The sequence below is a fragment of the Passer montanus genome, unplaced genomic scaffold (genome assembly GCF_014805655.1).
Source record: "Passer montanus isolate IOZ18808 unplaced genomic scaffold, ASM1480565v1 scaffold23, whole genome shotgun sequence".
NCBI classification, from domain to species: domain Eukaryota; kingdom Metazoa; phylum Chordata; class Aves; order Passeriformes; family Passeridae; genus Passer; species Passer montanus.
Genome location: NW_024366926.1, coordinates 7683418 through 7689750, shown reverse-complemented (window position 1 = coordinate 7689750; position 6333 = coordinate 7683418).

The following is a 6333-nucleotide window of genomic DNA, read 5'->3' as shown; positions in this document are numbered from 1 at the left end:
AGGAGATCTGTAATGCAGCTGTGAGCTCTGCACAAGAGTGAGCAGCTGTGTGAGTGCTGGGCATGCTGCTGCTGCTGAGTCATGCTGACAGCTCAGCCTGGGCAGCTTTAATCAAGGTTCAGAGGGGAACAGGGCATCTCTGAGCACTGAGCTAAGACCAAGGAATCCTGCAGGCACTGCTGGTGCTCAGCTGGCTTCTTGCTGAACCTGCTGTGCCAGCCTCTGAGCTGGCAGGAAGGGAAAGAACGTGGCTGCTGATCCTCAGGTTTCTGGTACTGTAATTAGGGCTTTGGCTTTTTGACTCGCTGCAGAACATCTTCTTAAAGCCACCAGAACAGTTCCTTTGCTGTTAAGTGTCACTAGGGGTGTAAAGAAATTTTCACTGACTTCAAGGATGGTGCTCAAAGTGTGACTTTATAATTTTCCTTAGATGTGATTAGGTACTCTTGCAGTGGAGGCTGCCACTGCTGCCAAGGGACTGTGGGGATATTTATGAAATCCTATTTACATGTGAATTAACTGTGAACGGATGAACTTACTTTCTTCTTCTAACCAGTCAGGTTAAGACTCAGTCATGCACATGGAAAACAATAGAAAAGGGACTTTTATCTTATGGGATCATAAGACAAAAGTGTTTTCTCCCCCAGTCAGTCATTTGTGGTATCTGCCACAGGATGTCCTTTGGCAAACATAAAGCTGCCATAGAAAATGGCTTCATGGACAAGGTGCATAATGACAGATGTTCTTTGTCATCGGGTGGGTTTATGCCAGGGGAAGGATGTGCTTCCTGTTCTCTGGCTTTATGGAAATGCATTTGGTTGGGGAAAGAGGTGATGGTATTTGTATGTGATAGTTCATATCCTGTCATGGACAATTTGTCCTTTCAGTATGAGTCACACTGGTTAAGAACTGCATCATGCCAATCACTTGTTTCATTTTGTTAATTGTTAAAAGTAAGGCTGGTTTGCTCCCTCAGCTACCTTGCACTAGTTATCTTGCCTTAGATGATATAAATGAAGATCACTCCTTTTCTCACAACCAAAGTGACTCCTCCAGCTCTGCCAGCTCTGGTTTGCAGCTGCTGTCAGTTGTTATTTTGTCCAACTCAGCTATCTGCCTGACACTGGGAGGCTTCCCTTTGGATATATTCATTGGATCTGACTTTAGATTTATTTACCACTAGGCTTGTTTTACTGTTCCAAGTAAGGGCCAGCCCCTTCCTAGAGCAGAACGTGTGGGATTTGTCAGAAGGAGACAGCTTCAAGGCTGCCAGATAACCTGACCAGCCTGCTCCCCTGTAAACAATTTTGTGGGCTCTGCTGATAACGATAAAGCAACTGCACTGGAGATGATTGGAAGATGCTGGTATCTGTAGGGCAGCAGACCAGTCCTCCTCCTGCATGCTCGTGAAGAAAAGCACTTTCAAGCTTATGAACATTTATAACCTCTTGTTACTGATGGTGACACCCATCTGCAGTTTTTCTGCTGTCAGTGTGTGTCATCAAGCCCCAGATGCTCGTTGTTTTGTTCTCATCAAACTCCCTGCTTTGGTTCACAGGCCCATAAGAAACTCTCCGTGGCTCTTTGCAACAAACTAAACAATTACAAACCCCTTCCAGCCCAGTCTGGGTGATGCTTATCAAAGGGTTACTCATGTAGGTCTTGCCTGTATTAGATAAGGTGTCTGCCCCTAGAATGAGACACTTGGATCCATGGAACTGCTGGTTAACTCTGTTCAGTCTGTATCTGAAATTGATTTTAAGCCTTGCAGGATTAATATAAGCTTTTTCAGCTAGGGATTATAGACCTATGAGGACATGCAGATGCCATTTTGCTAGTTATAAATTGTATTGTAGATTAAATTCCAAGGGACTCAGGTATTTTAAGAGTGCCATTCACCCCTGCACAGGTGAATTTATCTGGTATCCATCTGTGATGAAAACCCTGAGAAAGTGTGGGCCTGTTACAATGACAGCAATAGAAAAGTGATAGCTTTAGGTCAAACCTGTCAGGTTTCACCCCTGTGAGGAGGGTGGGGAGAGAAACACCTTTATCCTTCCTGCAAACCATACAAATAGAAAAGCAAAGACTGTAAAGCAGAAGAGAGTGAAGGGAGAATCCAGGTTTAAGCAGGAGGTGACTCAAAAAGAAGCACTATGTCTCCTGCAAATATTTGCTGTGATGAAGCATGGGAAGGCATGAAAGCAGTCTGAAAATCTGAGTATTTGCATCTGCAGAAAGAGAGAAGAGGAATGAGAGTGCAGATCTTGCTATTTTTCTCTGGCTCTGTTGCCAGAGGGCCAAGGCAGGTAATGGTTGCAGATGAAGCCGTTACCTTCCCCTGTCCCCGGGGCATGTGGGCAACCCAGCAGCCTTCCTGCATTGCTTTCATTTTGCTGCAGCTCTGCACCTTGCACCAAATTCTTTTAGAGATCCCTGGAGTGTTATTGCCTGCCCTTGTCTTTGCACCTGTAAATTCTGCAGCAGAAATGGATCAATTTTGCTTGATGTGACTTTGCTGTCTGCTGCCTTTAAATCAGCTTCAGCTGCTCTGAGACTCAAGTGGTGGCAGCTGGGAGACTGCTTAGCTTCAAGCGTGGCTGGAGTTGCTCTGTGACCTGAAGAAAAAGGTGACTGCATTTGACACTCTGGGTGGCAGAATGCCATGCATTAAGGGCAGTGGAAAATAGGTATGTGGGAGGAAGGCCTTACTCAGTTAATACACCTAAATGTGAAGAAAGAGGATTTGGTGTCAAAGTACATCTGTTGCCTGTGGTTTGATGCAGACAGCATGACATGTATTGCTAAACCTTTGTTCCAGCTGTCACAGGCACCTAAGTTTCCATGATTTTTCGTTGGCTGCTGCTTGTGAAATTTGCTGCTTTTGAAATTTACTGCTTCTGACACAGAGGAATATTTTTTCAAAGTGTGAGTGAGCCTGCAGGATGAGGATGTTGATAGCACAGAGCTGACCACACTCTGCTGAAAGCTTTAGTCCAGCAGAATTTCAACTCCTGGCTGCAATGGTAGTTAGAAAGGAAGAGAATAATATTGGACAGCTCTCACCATCTCATCTGATTTGTAGTTTCTGAAGAGATTTTTGTCTTAGACTATTCTTCTTTGCTTTATGAAGGAAAACATATATTTTTTCCTTTGTGTTTAGAGAGCAGGCGTGGATTAGGCTTACTAAGCAATAATCAGCTTTCACTGGTTTAAAATTAACTAAAACAAAACTAGTCTTTTTTCTATCAGCTGGTGACAGTAGGGGACAGAAGGTGCCTGGAGGAGGTGGCTCAGGCTTTTGTGGCACTGTGAAGAGAGATGTGACCTGCAGCAAGCTCTTTCTATTGCCAGAGGCGTGGTGCCACATCCACCCTGGATGGGTTTTCCTGGCCATCTTCCCGCCTGCCAGGATGGCAGTATGGAAAGAGAGGTGAATTCTGCCCTGTGCAGGAGGGAGGGATAGGTGTTATCCTGGTGGTGATGGGAATGCACGTCCTAGGGCTGGTGGAGAGCCAGCAACAGCAGGTGTCCTGTCCTACTGTCCACCACCCTCAATCTGTTCCCCTAAAGAGAGTGTCCTCCCCTCTCCTGTTTTGTGCTGGCAGTGAAATGTTAGAGTTGTAACTGAAATGGGTACGTGGGGGATTTTAAACCCCTGCCCCTTGCAGTGGGGAAGGACACTGATAGGCCTTTGCTGCCTTCTCTTTCTTTGTTCTCTCTCTCATGCTGAGAGCTTCAGTGTTCATGGTGGAGATGCTGTACTGCAGCTACACTGAGCATTCCTTGGTGCGTGGGCAGGGATGTCACCCCCCACATCAGGGTGGTCCCATCCAGCCTGGCCTTGAACAGGGCATCCACAGCTGCTCTGGGCAGCCTGTTCCAGTGCCTCAGCACCCCCTCAGTAAAGAACTCCTTCCTACTATAATTTAAATGTCTCTTCCTTTCATTTAAAACTGTTCCCCATTTCCCATCATTATGTGCCTGTGTTCTTGTTACGTGACCTGAGCCTTTGTCGGTGTGTCCTCCTAGCTCTGTGTAGCCATGTCTGTATCCCTGCCAATGGGATTCATGTGCCAGCAAGGAGGCTGGAGCCTCCATGTTCCCCAGCATGGCTGCTTGCTGGGGCTGGGAAAGCTTGATTTTACTTTATCTTCTCTAATCAAGTTGCTTTATTTTGATTTTGTGTTTGGGTGTGGTTAACATGCCCACTCATCTGGAACCACACAGTGTATGTAACTTCAGTGTGTATCTTCAGGCTCACATCATGCTGGGTCATGATTATTTTTTTTGGCAGAACAGCAGCTAAAGTTTTCCCTTTCTCACTATTAAGCAATTGGGCCAATGACCTCCTCCTGAAATCACAACTGTGACCCATTTTCTGTGCTAAAGCACCAAAGGTGTAAGAGTTCACAGCCTAGCACAGAGCTGTGCCTAGCAGGCAACACTTCCCATTTTCGGTTTCTTCTGCTGGCCAAGTCATGCTGGGAGATGTGACTTAAGGCTAAAAAACCTCCACAGGGTGTGCAAGGTCTGTCTGTGTGTCAAACATCTTTCCACCTCCTCTTAGCACTGAATTGGAGAAGGCTGTTTGCCTCCTCTAGCATTAGGGGGAGCATGGCTGTTGAGAGAGAGGCTACATGGTTGGAAAAAAGAGAAAAACTCACAAACTGAAAAAAACAATTTCTGAACCTTATGAGTCCGGTTTAAACCCTGTCCCTACACAATGGCTTGTTCATAATCCCTGGGCCACCAGTAACAAAGCTTCTGCAGGCACTGGAGATTGAAGGACCTTGCTGTCAGAGATCAGGCCAAGAGGAGGAGTAGAAATGGACAGCCTGATAATTTTGCAGTCCCCTGGGAAGTAGTAAACGAAACTGAGTGGGATTAACAATTGTTGAAATCTTGTTTGGCATTCCAGAGGTCTTGTTAACAAGAGTGTTACAACAGCTATTCAGGAATGCTATTATCCCACCAGGGCTGCCTCTGAGAAGTTGCATTTTCTAAACTGTAATTCCTTGGTTTAGCTTGCAGGGGTGTGTCACTGCTGATTGTACGTAGGACCTTGGATACAGGGGAGAATATTCTTCTCTTGTTTGAAGCCCCTGGCTCTGCAAATTAGTTTAGTTTTGTACTTTGGTAGAAATATTGCCCAATAAGCTGTGTGGTAAAACCTCTCCACCCCCGGCCAAAATCCCCAAACTCGTACTGATTTTCTCAGAGCTGGGATTTCACATGTGGGCTCAAAGTTTGTAGACTTACGTAATTCCTCTCCTTCCACCTTTGCTGGCTTGTGCTTGTTTCCTCCACTCATGGAAAGTACCTTATTGATCAGTTCCCTTTAAAGCCCTGGGGATACTTTCTGCCTACTCAGTGAGCAAGGCTGGCAGAATTGGTGCCTGTGTGCACAAAAGGTACCAGATAATGACATTTAGGCCAAATGTTCTATCCAAGGATATTTTACTTCCCATGCTTTTCCACAATTTAGCACCTCCTTTAATCATGGCATCTCAAGCTAGTTCATTCTGCACACATTCCATTTGCTTCTTTAGGAAAAATACCAGTGTTGGTAATACTGAGAGAATTAAGGATAAAGTCTTGAAGAAGAGTGATTCCTTCCAAGGGAAAGTTTGGGATGCCCAAAGAAGGTGTGCCTGGGTGCCAGACATTGGTACTGGTAGCTGCAGGAAGACTGTGCAAGGAAAACAATGGGTGGCTGGTACATGTGGATTCTTCCTCAGTAATATTACCTGAGTGGAAGGTTTTATGTTTGCAGTGCATCCAAAAGTCAGAGACAGAAGAGGGAGAGAGTTTGAAAGGGCCTAGAGAGGGAAGAATCCTTGGAAGGGCAAGGAAGAAGGCCAGAAAGAAAAAAACCTTTGTAGGTTGCTCTATGAGGGCACAAAAGCAACTCATGTGCCCCAGTGACAGTGCCATGAAAGTTACAACAGAAATCGCCAGTGAGAAAGGATATTCTTTACCCCCCTCCTTTTTTTTTCCTTTTTAAAAATTAAGTTCAAAAGGATAACAGGAGCATGAGGCAAAGTGTTATTTGTGTAGCAGGGAAGAGCCATATATGAGGACATCTGTTTTAAAGAGCTGCTTCAAAAATAACCACAGGAGAGGAGAGTGTTTGCAGAGCGCAGCAGGAGACCAGCAGAGTAGTGGAAAGTGAGATATCAGTGGTGCCCCGAGTGCAGACAGCCCCAAATGTCTCCAGGATTGTGTACTCACTGCCAAACCACCCCAACCTGACCCCAGTGGCTGTTTTACAAATTGAAGAAGGTGCTGTTTCCATGTTTTCTGCCCAAAAACATTGATCCCTTTTCTGTT